General features: G+C 56.6%; 3 non-coding genes and 1 pseudogene across 3 annotated transcripts; 3 read left to right on the top strand and 1 right to left on the bottom strand.

Annotated features, from left to right (window-relative positions):
* The first annotated feature begins 65 nt into the window (after positions 1-65).
* On the top strand, positions 66-172 carry LOC149442912 (U6 spliceosomal RNA). The gene has a single exon (XR_016307040.1). It is a non-coding gene; the product is annotated as a U6 spliceosomal RNA (small nuclear RNA).
* A 5,880-nt stretch (positions 173-6,052) lies between these two features.
* Positions 6,053-6,145, bottom strand: LOC149442911 (U2 spliceosomal RNA; annotated as a pseudogene).
* A 373-nt stretch (positions 6,146-6,518) lies between these two features.
* On the top strand, positions 6,519-6,625 carry LOC149442910 (U6 spliceosomal RNA). Its single transcript, XR_016307043.1, has one exon. It is a non-coding gene; the product is annotated as a U6 spliceosomal RNA (small nuclear RNA).
* A 548-nt stretch (positions 6,626-7,173) lies between these two features.
* On the top strand, positions 7,174-7,280 carry LOC149442909 (U6 spliceosomal RNA). Its single transcript, XR_016306964.1, has one exon. It is a non-coding gene; the product is annotated as a U6 spliceosomal RNA (small nuclear RNA).
* Positions 7,281-12,973: the final 5,693 nt, after the last annotated feature.

Genomic DNA, 12,973 nt, shown 5'->3' with positions numbered 1-12,973 from the left:
TCCCTAAAATGCCGGTAGGAAAAGGGCACGCGGTATATAACTGCTTCGGCCGCCGCTCCAGCTCTGTGCTCGCTTCGGCAGCACATATACTAAAATTGGAACGATACAGAGAAGATTAGCATGGCCCCTGCGCAAGGATGACACGCAAATTCGTGAAGCATTCCATATTTATTGCCGCTCTCATCTGGAAAGAAGTGGAGCCGCTCAGCCATTTACCCTTTGACGGTAAGGCCTGAAAAGCTTCATGCTGCCGCAGGGATCTGCTGGCATGACGTATCCTTATTTCAGGAGCCGAGCGGCAGTGTTCTTTGGCAACCTTCTTTTCTACACATCTCCGGCTTTTCTTTGACCTTCAGGACAGGTTTTTGATTGAAAAGATACTTTTATTGCAGAAGCATCAAAAACAACATGTTACGTGTAATCGGGGTACATCTCACCCTGTACTGCGACGCAGCGCACCACATAGCAATACAGTTCCAAACATACGATAAATACATTCAGGCAAATAAATACACTCGCTCAGCGGTATGATGCCTGACGTGATGTGCACAGAAGATGAATCCCCCGGATCACCACGTCATGCATGACGCCGCTTACCCCAAAAACTGTAGCATCCTAATACAATATACATTTCCTAGTCACTATGTCATGCACGAAAACGGTAACTGAAAAACACTATCAACAATAGGCATCGGGTGTGTGGGGGGGGGGGGAGGGGAGGGAAGGGGGGAAACACAGGCCCGAAGCTTTATTGAAGGGACAAAGACACGCAAGGGGGAGTAGGGGGAAGGGGGAAATCTTCAGACGTCCTCTTCCTCCTTAAAGTCCAACAAGGAATAGTCTCTGAGCAGACTGAGGATCAGTCTGCGGCAGTCCTCAATGGACATCCTCTCCCGCTGGTGGATGAGGCGCTTTCTGGCGCACCATAAAGCGTCCTTAAAACAGCACAGCACCCGCCAGGCGCCGTCAATGTCCTCCAAAGAAAAAGTTCCACAGAACAGTCCATTCAACACCCCAAAGTGAGTGATGGCTGTCTGTGGTACAAAGTCCTTGAGTTCAGGTTCCAGGGCCCCCAACAGGGCCTGAGCAGATGAGCACTCCCAGAAAACGTGGTAAGACGTTTCCTCATGGATGATGCAGAAGGGGCAGTGTCTGTATCTGCTCAGGTTCCTGGCATGCATAAATGTCCTGAGAGGCAGTCCCCCCTGGATAGCCATCCATGCCAGGTCTTTGTGCCTGTTGGTGAGGATGTTGGAAGAAACATTCCTCCAGACCACCTTGCAGGTGTCTGAAGGCAGGCCTGGAACCGACTCCAAAATGTCGCTGGCTCGGATGAGCTTGTAGATCGTCTTTGGCTTCCACAAGTCCGGCTTGACTCCCTGCAGCCCTTGCTCCCTGATGAACTTGAAGGTATCCAAGTAGAACCAAGGAGTGTCCCAGTTGTAGGGGATGGAACTATCCCAAGTGTCCCACCCCAGGGACCTCCAGAGAGGCAACAGGAAGAAGCGAGACATTGCGTTCCCGCCAGAGTCCATAGTCCGTCTTGGCAAAGTTCTGCGGACGCAGTTGCAAGCAAAGAACACCCTCAGCTGGGTGGCGATGTCGGGCACGCCCTTACCGCCCTTGAGGGGTTCCTTGAACATGACTGCCCGCTTCACTCTGTCCATCTTGGAGCCCCAGATGAAGTGAAACACCGCCCTGGTGATGGCCTTGCAGGTGTTGACCCGGGGGGGCCAGGCCTGGGCGAGGTACTGCAACACAGGGAGAATCTCGCTGCGGAGTACCAGTGTCTTCCCTTCGATGGTGAGGTCTCTGAGGCTCCAGAGTCCAAACTTTTGGCGCATCTTGGCCAGTCTCTCCTCCCAAGACTTCAGGGCTGCGCCCTCGGCACCAAACCAAACTCCCAGAATCTTCATGAAGTCTGTCTTGATGCCAAAAGGGCATGGATGCAGAAGAAGGCAGGAACCACTTTCCGAAGAGCATGACTTCCGACTTCCCGCAGTTGACCTTTGCCCCCGAAGCTTGGCCGAAGTCCTCGCAGGTCTGGACGAGCAGGTCGATGGAGCGCTGGTTGGCACAGAACACCGTCACGTCGTCCATGTAGAGCGAGCACTTCACTTCCCGTCTGTCTGGTCCCGGTGCGGTGATTCCCCCGATCTCTGGATTCCGTCTGATGCATTCGGCGAAGAGCTCTATACAGCAAACAAAAAGCAGAGGTGAGAGAGGACAGCCTTGTCTGACCCCGGAGAGAACCGGGAAGGGGTCAGTCTTCCAGCCGTTCACCTGCACGGAACTACAGATGTCATTATACATGATGTCAACATATGAACAAAACATTTCCCCAAGACCAAACCTGCGCAGGGCTCTGCACATAAACCCATGGGAGACACGGTCAAAGGCCTTCTCCTGATCAAGACTGACCAGGGCCGCGTGCACATGGCGGTCCTTGATGTATTGGACCGTGTCCCGGACAAGCGCTAGGCTGTCCGCAATCCTGCGGCCAGGAATGCCACAAGTCTGATCCGGGTTGATGATCTGTCCGATGACAGCCTTCAGTCTGTTCGCCATGACCTTGGCGAGGATCTTGTAGTCCACGTTCAGAAGAGAGATGGGACGCCAATTTTTCAAGTCACATCTCTCCCCCTTACGCTTGTACAGGATCGTGATCATCCCCTCCCTCAACGAAGGAGGCATCTTGCCCTCCACCACCATCTCCTCGTACAGCTCGAGCAGGTCCGGGCCCACGAGATCCCACAGCGCTACATAGAGCTCCGCTGGGAGACCGTCGCAGCCCGGGGTCCTGCCTTGCCTAAAGGATTTAGCGGCAGAGTGCAGCTCCTCCAACGTCAAGGGGGCGTTGGTGGCCGACAAACCTGCAGGATCAATAGTGTTAGAGATACCTGACAAGAACCTGTCGGCCGCTTCCGATTTTGTTTCTTTGGGGGAGTAGAGGTCGGAGTAGTAGTCGCTGACCACTTCCATCACGGCCTCCTTCCCCTTCTGGAGTGTTCCAGTCTTGTCACGCAGCTCCGACAGGGGTGTGTGTCCTGAGTGGAGTTTCCTGAAAAAGAAAGAGTTACACTTCTCACCTTTCTCGAGATGCTCCACCTTGGCACGGAAGACAATGTGCCTGGATTCTTCCTCAAAGTGCTTTTTCAAGCACTTCTTGGTGTCCTCCAGGTCTTGCCTCACGTCCCAGCCACAGTGATGAAGGTCCTGCAGGGACTGCAGCTGACGCTGCAGCCTCCTGAGTTCCTTCCTCCTGGCACACACTTGCTGGCGTCCCCTGGCCTGAAAGAAGCTGCGCAGCTTGACTTTCACGAACTCCCACCAGTCGCTGACCTTAGGAAAGAAAGACTTCTCCTCTCGCCAGGCACCGTAGATTTCCCTGAGCTCCGCTAGCAGTTCCTCATCGCCCAGCAGGGTGCAATTCAGCTTCCAGGAGCCTGGGCCCGGGGCAAAGCCCTCTCCCAGATCACCTTGAAAGTGAATGGCCCTGTGGTCAGAGAAAAAGCAGGGAACCATGGAGAACCCGCGGTGCCTGACTGCCCTGGAGGTGAGCACAAAGTCAATCCTGGAGCGCACAGATCCATCGGGGCGGCTCCATGAGTAGTTCACGGAACCGCGCCCCACGGATCCCACTGCGTCTCGCAGGGAGGCCTCTGCAATCATCTCCCGGAGCAGCTTCGAGGTGGCGTCGAGTTTTGCGTACATGCTGGAGCTGCGCCCATCCTCCTCTATCGGACAGTTAAAATCACCGCCGATTACTACTGTTCTCGTTGTGGCGAGTTGCGTCCGAAGGGTTTGGAAAAGTTCCAGCCGCGCGTTCTTCTCCGGGGGAGCGTACACGTTGATGAGCCTAACGGGCTCCCCCGCCCACGAACCATCTATGACCAGAAGGCGGCCACAGACGAGCTCATGGACGGAGTCAACAGTGAAACGTCTTCCCCTGATAAGAACCGCAACCCCTGCGGACTTGCAATCGCCACCCCCAGACCAGTAGGAGGGACCATGGGTCCACTGGGAGGACAAATGAGTGTACCTCCTCAGAGGGGGAAGTGCGCACTCCTGAAGCATGTACACATCACTCTGCTGTGTGGAAAGAAAGGTCAGCACAGTCTGCCTCCTAGACACGTCCTTTATGCTCCTCACATTAATGGAAAAGATAGATATCTCAGCCATCATGGGAAAGAGATGAAGGGGTTAGTCGGCAGGGGCTGTGCTTACCTCCCCTGGGGAGGGGGGGCGACCTCTGTGACCTCTGCAGCCTGACAGGTGTCCTGGCCCAGACCAATCTGATTAAGGACCTCGTTGAGGACCTCATTGAAGTCGGTGGAGAGATCTGGCTCCGACTGGGTCAGAGCCATCTCTTCCTCCACCTCTTCTTCCTCCAGCGTGTCGAGGTCCTCCCCCACGGGGTCGGGGCCTGCGGCATTCTGGAGGACGGCAGGCCGCTTGGTGGCAGAGGAGGTGTCCTCCGCCGCCGGGCTGGCCTGCTCCTTCTTCCGCTTCCTGTACCCCGCCGCAGAGTTGCTGACAGGGGTGACAGGGGGAAGGGGCGGGAAGTCCTCCTGGGAGGACAGGTCCGGGGGGGGTGGGACCGGGGCAGGGGCAGGGGGGCAAGGGGGGTAGGGGCAGGGGGACCAGGGGCCGAGGGGCCGGGGGCCGGGACAGAGGGACCAGGGGCAGGGGCAGGGGGGCCAGGGGCAGGGGGACCAGGGGCAGGGGGACCAGGGGCAGGGGGACCAGGGGCAGGGGCAGGGGGGCCGGGGGCGGGGGGGCCAGGGGCAGGGGCAGGGGGACCAGGGGCAGGGGGACCAGGGGCAGGGGTACCTGGGGCCTGGGGGGGGTTCCTCTTACCCGGGTCCTTTGGAGGCTTTTGTGGCGCTGGTTTGGTGGCCGGGCCCTTGCTCAGGGCCCCGGCGTACGTCCTGCTTCTTTCTGGGCAGTCTCTGTAGACGTGCTCGGACCGTCCACAGAGGTTGCAGGTTCTGGACCTTGGGCAATCCTTGGTCTCGTGACCTGCAGACCTACAGAACCTACAAGAAAGCACACTGCATTCCTTACCCTCGTGCCCCGGCTGGCCGCACTTGCGGCATGACTGGGGTAGGTCTGGGTAGTGTAGGAGTCCTGATGACGATCCCAGGGAGAAGCATTGTTGCAGGTGTTGGAGATCTCCAGCGGGACGATCTCTTAGTAGCCTGCAAAACACAGCCCACTTACCAGTCCAGAAGCCGTTGGTGTCTAGTATCCGGACTGGGTCCTTCAACACGACACAAAACCTTTGGAGGTAGGTGGCTATGTCTCTGCCGGGGACGTGAGGGTTCCTCATAGACACCGTGATCCTTCTTTCGTCCCTTTGAATGGGAGAGTTCGCAGCGAACTTTCGGAAGAGGGAGTCGGGTCCAGCGGTCTTCACTGCCTCCCAGTACCTTCTGCACACCTGTAGGGAGACAAATGTGACAAGGAACAAACCTTTCACGAATGACTGCACCGACAGGGTCTCTGCTTTGCTAAATCCTTGTTCAAGGATCATTTTCTTGCCAAAGAATTCCGGGGTCATCTCCGGGATTCTGCCGTCCACCTCTTTCAGCCGCAGCACGACTGTCTGCTTCATCCAGGGCTCCAAGGGAGGGAGACCGTCTGCAGGGCCGGAGCGGTCTGGGGTGGAGGTGGAGGCGGAGGGGGCTTCTCCCGGGGTCTTGGCGGTGGTGGCGTTCTGTGGCTTCTTCACGGTCTGTTTCTTCCCCATCTTGGCGCAGAGGAGTTCTCAGGAGGGCTTCCCAGAGATCTTGGTCGGGTTCCTTCTCCTTCTTCTTCCTCGGCGGCTTCACTCTCGCTTGCTTAGCCTTTGAAAAGGCTATTGAGCGTCTACTGCCCGGAGGTAGTAACGCAGAGTGAACAAGGGGGGGGGGAAGATCACAAACTCGTTCTGTGTGGGGGCTAAGCCTCAAACCCAATAGCAGCAAGTAGGTGAAGCCGAATTTAATCGACGATCCTACAAGGCCGAGAAGAGGGTACCCCACACAGACCAAAAGGCTTGGATAGATGCAAGTGTTTCTCAACGTCCTAGCTGGAAGCCGGGGCACCCCTAAAGGCAAGGTCGATACTACACTTGATCTTAGCCAAAAGGCCGAGAAGCGATAACCTTCAGGACAGGTGTTTTCCTTTTTTTCCTTCTCTCCTGAATTCGGCTGATTTGGCAGTTCGACCGCAGCTGCTGTCACTTTCTGCCCTCTCTGGCCAAACAAGGGGAAGTCTGCCTCTGCTGACTGATCAGCATAATTTATTCGCCTTCGGTGCTAATGGCAAAGCAGCTGATGGAAAATCCTGAGCTTTCCGAGCAGCAAGCTCCATTTTCGGTCAAAGTCTTGTTTGGCTCCGTCTCGTTTGTCCTGAAGCTTTCCAAAGACTCTGTGCTCCGAAAGCAGATTGGAAGCTCATTCGCCACTCTCCCTAAGATGCCGGTAGGAAAAAGGCGCGCGGTATATAACTGCTTCGGCCGCCGCTCCAGCTCTGTGCTCGCTTTGGCAGCACATATACTAAAATTGGAACGATACAGAGAAGATTAGCATGGCCCCTGCGCAAGGATGACACGCAAATTCGTGAAGCGTTCCATATTTATTGCCGCTCTCATCTGGAAAGAAGTGGAGCCGCTCAGCCATTTACCCTTTGACGGTAAGGCCTGAAAAGCTTCATGCTGCCGCAGGGATCTGCTGGCATGACGTATCCTTATTTCAGGAGCCGAGCGGCAGTGTTCTTTGGCAACCTTCTTTCCTACACACCTCCGGCTTTTCTTTGACCTTCAGGACAGGTGTTTGCCTTTTTTTCCTTCTCTCCTGAATTCGGCTGATTTGGCAGTTCGACCGCAGCTGCTGTCACTTTCTGCCCTCTCTGGCCAGACAACAGGAAGTCTGCCTCTGCTGACTGATCAGCATAATTTATTCGCCTTCGGTGCTAATGGCAAAGCAGCTGATGGAAAATCCTGAGCTTTCCGAGCAGCAAGCTCCATTTTCGGTCAAAGTCTTGTTTGGCTCCGTCTCGTTTGTCCTGAAGCTTTCCAAAGACTCTGTGCTCCGAAAGCAGATTGGAAGCTCATGCGCCACTCTCCCTAACATGCCGGTAGGAAAAGGGCGCGCGGTATATAACTGCTTCGGCCGCCGCTCCAGCTCTGTGCTCGCTTCGGCAGCACATATACTAAAATTGGAACGATACAGAGAAGATTAGCATGGCCCCTGCGCAAGGATGACACGCAAATTCGTGAAGCGTTCCATATTTATTGCCGCTCTCATCTGGAAAGAAGTGGAGCCGCTCAGCCATTTACCCTTTGACGGTAAGGCCTGAAAAGCTTCATGCTGCCGCAGGGATCTGCTGGCATGACGTATCCTTATTTCAGGAGCCGAGCGGCAGTGTTCTTTGGCAACCTTCTTTTCTACACATCTCCGGCTTTTCTTTGACCTTCAGGACAGGTACTTTTATTGCAGAAGCATCAAAAACAACATGTTACGTGTAATCGGGGTACATCTCACCCTGTACTGCGACGCAGCGCACCACATAGCAATACAGTTCCAAACATACGATAAATACATTCAGGCAAATAAATACATTCGCTCAGCGGTATGATGCCTGACGTGATGTGCACAGAGGATGAATCCCCCGGATCACCACGTCATGCATGACGCCGCTTACCCCAAAAACTGTAGCATCCTAATACAATATACATTTCCTAGTCACTATGTCATGCACGGAAAGCGATAACTGAAAAACACTATCAACAATAGGCATCGGGTGTGTGGGGGGGGGGGGGGGGGGAGGGGAGGGGGAAACACAGGCCCGAAGCTTTATTGAAGGGACAAAGACACGCAAGGGGGAGTAGGGGGAAGGGGGAAATCTTCAGACGTCCTCTTCCTCCTTAAAGTCCAACAAGGAATAGTCTCTGAGCAGACTGAGGATCAGTCTGCGGCAGTCCTCAATGGACATCCTCTCCCGCTGGTGGATGAGGCGCTTTCTGGCGCACCATAAAGCGTCCTTAAAACAGCACAGCACCCGCCAGGCGCCGTCAATGTCCTCCAAAGAAAAAGTTCCACAGAATAGTCCATTCAACACCCCAAAGTGAGTGATGGCTGTCTGTGGCACAAAGTCCTTGAGTTCAGGTTCCAGGGCTCCCAACAGGGCCTGAGCAAATGAGCACTCCCAGAAAACGTGGTAAGACGTTTCCTCATGGATGATGCAGAAGGGGCAGTGTCTGTATCTGCTCAGGTTCCTGGCATGCATAAATGTCCTGAGAGGCAGTCCCCCCTGGATAGCCATCCATGCCAGGTCTTTGTGCCTGTTGGTGAGGATGTTGGAAGAAACATTCCTCCAGACCACCTTGCAGGTGTCTGAAGGCAGGCCTGGAACCAACTCCAAAATGTCGCTGGCTCGGATGAGCTTGTAGATCGTCTTTGGCTTCCACAAGTCCGGCTTGACTCCCTGCAGCCCTTGCTCCCTGATGAACTTGAAGGTATCCAAGTAGAACCAAGGAGTGTCCCAGTTGTAGGGGATGGAACTATCCCAAGTGTCCCACCCCAGGGACCTCCAGAGAGGCAACAGGAAGAAGCGAGACATTGCGTTCCTGCCAGAGTCCGTAGTCCGTCTTGGCAAAGTTCTGCGGACGCAGTTGCAAGCAAAGAACACCCTCAGCTGGGTGGCGATGTCGGGCACGCCCTTACCGCCCTTGAGGGGTTCCTTGAACATGACTGCCCGCTTCACTCTGTCCATCTTGGAGCCCCAGATGAAGTGAAACACCGCCCTGGTGATGGCCTTGCAGGTGTTGACCCGGGGGGGCCAGGCCTGGGCGAGGTACTGCAACACAGGGAGAATCTCGCTGCGGAGTACCAGTGTCTTCCCTTCGATGGTGAGGTCTCTGAGGCTCCAGAGTCCAAACTTTTGGCGCATCTTGGCCAGTCTCTCCTCCCAAGACTTCAGGGCTGCGCCCTCGGCACCAAACCAAACTCCCAAAATCTTCATGAAGTCTGTCTTGATGCCAAAGGGCATGGATGCAGAAGAAGGCAGGAACCACTTCCCGAAGAGCATGACTTCCGACTTCCCGCAGTTGACCTTTGCCCCCGAAGCTTGGCCGAAGTCCTCGCAGGTCTGGACGAGCAGCTCGATGGAGCGCTGATTGGCACAGAACACCGTCACGTCGTCCATGTAGAGCGAGCACTTCACTTCCCGTCTGTCTGGTCCCGGTGCGGTGATTCCCCCGATCTCTGGATTCCGTCTGATGCATTCGGCGAAGAGCTCTATACAGCAAACAAAAAGCAGAGGTGAGAGAGGACAGCCTTGTCTGACCCCGGAGAGAACCGGGAAGGGGTCAGTCTTCCAGCCGTTCACCTGCACGGAACTACAGATGTCATTATACATGATGTCAACATATGAACAAAACATTTCCCCGAGACCAAACCTGCGCAGGGCTCTGCACATAAACCCATGGGAGACACGGTCAAAGGCCTTCTCCTGATCGAGACTGACCAGGGCCGCGTGCACACGGCGGTCCTTGATGTATTGGACCGTGTCCCGGACAAGCGCTAGGCTGTCCGCAATCCTGCGGCCAGGAATGCCACAAGTCTGATCCGGGTTGATGATCTGTCCGATGACAGCCTTCAGTCTGTTCGCCATGACCTTGGCGAGGATCTTGTAGTCCACGTTCAGAAGAGAGATGGGACGCCAATTTTTCAAGTCACATCTCTCCCCCTTACGCTTGTACAGGATCGTGATCATCCCCTCCCTCAACGAAGGAGGCATCTTGCCCTCCACCACCATCTCCTCGTAAAGCTCGAGCAGGTCCGGGCCCACGAGATCCCACAGCGCTACATAGAGCTCCGCTGGGAGACCGTCGCAGCCCGGGGTCCTGCCTTGCCTAAAGGATTTAGCGGCAGAGTGCAGCTCCTCCAACGTCAAGGGGGCGTTGGTGGCCGACAAACCTGCAGGATCAATAGTGTTAGAGATACCTGACAAGAACCTGTCGGCCGCTTCCGAGGTTGTTTCTTTAGGGGAGTAGAGGTCGGAGTAGTAGTCGCTGACCACTTCCATCACGGCCTCCTTCCCCTTCTGGAGTGTTCCAGTCTTGTCACGCAGCTCCGACAGGGGTGTGTGTCCTGAGTGGAGTTTCCTGAAAAAGAAAGAGTTACACTTCTCACCTTTCTCGAGATGCTCCACTTTGGCACGGAAGACAATGTGCCTGGATTCTTCCTCAAAGTGCTTTTTCAAGCACTTCTTGGTGTCCTCCAGGTCTTGCCTCACGTCCCAGCCACAGTGGTGAAGGTCCTGCAGGGACTGCAGCTGACGCTGCAGCCTCCTGAGTTCCTTCCTCCTGGCACACACTTGCTGGCGTCCCCTGGCCTGAAAGAAGCTGCGCAGCTTGACTTTCACGAACTCCCACCAGTCGCTGACCTTAGGAAAGAAAGACTTCTCCTCTCGCCAGGCACTGTAGATTTCCCTGAGCTCCGCTAGCAGTTCCTCATCGCCCAGCAGGGTGCAATTCAGCTTCCAGGAGCCTGGGCCCGGGGCAAAGCCCTCTCCCAGATCACCTTGAAAGTGAATGGCCCTGTGGTCAGAGAAAAAGCAGGGAACCATGGAGAACCCGCGGTGCCTGACTGCCCTGGAGGTGAGCACAAAGTCAATCCTGGAGCGCACGGATCCATCGGGGCGGCTCCATGAGTAGTTCACGGAACCGCGCCCCACGGATCCCACTGCGTCTCGCAGGGAAGCCTCTGCAATCATCTCCCGGAGCAGCTTCGAGGTGGCGTCGAGTTTTGCGTACATGCTGGAGCTGCGCCCATCCTCCTCTATCGGACAGTTAAAATCACCGCCGATTACTACTGTTCTCGTTGTGGCGAGTTGCGTCCGCAGGGTTTGGAAAAGTTCCAGCCGCGCGTTCTTCTCCGGGGGAGCGTACACGTTGATGAGCCTAACGGGCTCCCCCGCCCACGAACCATCTATGACCAGAAGGCGGCCACAGACGAGCTCATGGACGGAGTCAACAGTGAAATGTCTTCCCCTGATAAGAACCGCAACCCCTGCGGACTTGCAATCGCCACCCCCAGACCAGTAGGAGGGACCGTGGGTCCACTGGGAGGACAAATGAGTGTACCTCCTCAGAGGGGGAAGTGCGCACTCCTGAAGCATGTACACATCACTCTGCTGAGTGGAAAGAAAGGTCAGCACAGTCTGCCTCCTAGACACATCCTTGATGCTCCTCACATTAATGGAAAAGATAGATATCTCAGCCATCATGGGAAAGAGATGAAGGGGTTAGTCGGCAGGGGCTGTGCTTACCTCCCCTGGGGAGGGGGGGCGACCTCTGTGACTTCTGCGGCCTGACAGGTGTCCTGGCCCAGACCAATCTGATTGAGGACCTCGTTGAGGACCTCATCGAAGTCGGTGGAGAGATCTGGGTCCAACTGGGTCAGAGCCATCTCTTCTTCCACCTCTTCTTCCTCCAGCGTGTCGAGGTCTTCCCCCACGGGGTCGGGGCCTGCGACATTCTGGAGGACGGCAGGCCGCTTGGTGGCAGAGGAGGGGTCCTCCGCCGCCGGGCTAGCCTGCTCCTTCTTCCGCTTCCTGTATCCTGTCGCAGAGTTGCTGACAGGGGTGACAGGGGGAAGGGGCGGGAAGTCCTCCTGTGAGGACAGGTCAGGGGGGGGTGGAACTGGGCCCGGGGCAGGGGGACCAGGGGCAGGGGGCCCAGGGGCAGGGGGCCCAGGGGCGAGGGGACCAGGGGCAGGGGGGCCAGGGGGGCCCGGGGCAGGGGGACCAGGGGCAGGGGGACCAGGGGCAGGGGCAGGGGGGCCAGGGGCGGGGGGGCCAGGGGCAGGGGCAGGGGGGACAGGGGCGGGGGGGCCAGGGGCAGGGGCAGAGGGACCAGGGGCAGGGGGACCAGGGGCAGGGGGACCAGGGGCAGGGGGGCCCGGGGCAGGGGGGCCCGGGGGGCCAGGGGCACCTGGGGCCTGGGGGGGGTTCCTCTTACCCGGGTCCTTTGGAGGCTTTTGTGGCGTTGGTTTGGTGGCCGGGCCCTTGCTCAGGGCCCCGGCGTACGTCCTGCTTCTTTCTGGGCAGTCTCTGTAGACGTGCTCGGACCGTCCACAGAGGTTGCAGGTTCTGGACCTTGGGCAATCCTTGGTCTCGTGACCTGCAGACCTACAGAACCTACAAGAAAGCACACTGCATTCCTTACCCTCGTGCCCCGGCTGGCCGCACTTGCGGCATGACTGGGGTAGGTCTGGGTAGTGTAGGAGTCCTGATGACGATCCCAGGGAGAAGCATTGTTGCAGGTGTTGGAGATCTCCAGCGGGACGATCTCTTAGTAGCCTGCAAAACACAGCCCACTTACCAGTCCAGAAGCCGTTGGTGTCTAGTATCCGGACTGGGTCCTTCAACACGACACAAAACCTTTGGAGGTAGGTGGCTATGTCTCTGCCGGGGACGTGAGGGTTCCTCATGGACACCGTGATCCTTCTTTCGTCCCTTTGAATGGGAGAGTTCGCAGTGAACTTTCGGAAGAGGGAGTCGGGTCCAGCGGTCTTCACTGCCTCCCAGTACCTTCTGCACACCTGTAGGGAGACAAATGTGACAAGGAACAAACCTTTCACGAATGACTGCACCGACAGGGTCTCTGCTTTGCTAAATCCTTGTTCAAGGATCATTTTCTTGCCAAAGACTTCCGGGGTCATCTCCGGGATTCTGCCGTCCACCTCTTTCAGCCGCAGCACGACTGTCTGCTTCATCCAGGGCTCCAAGGGAGGGAGACCGTCTGCAGGGCCGGAGCGGTCTGGGGTGGAGGTGGAGGCGGAGGGGGCTTCTCCCGGGGTCTTGGCGGGGGCGGCGGTGGCCGCGTTCTGTGGCTTCTTGGTGGTCGTTCTCTTCCCCATCTTGTCGCAGAGGAGTTCTCGGGAGGGCTTCCCAGAGATCTTGGTCGGGTTCCTTCTCCTTC

Source organism: Staurois parvus, unplaced genomic scaffold (assembly GCF_062004578.1).
Source record: "Staurois parvus isolate SC_StPar_1 unplaced genomic scaffold, SC_StPar_1.0 ptg000884l, whole genome shotgun sequence".
NCBI classification, from domain to species: Eukaryota; Metazoa; Chordata; class Amphibia; order Anura; family Ranidae; genus Staurois; species Staurois parvus.
Note: the sequence above shows the minus strand (reverse complement) of the source record. Positions and strands in the feature narration are given on the sequence as shown.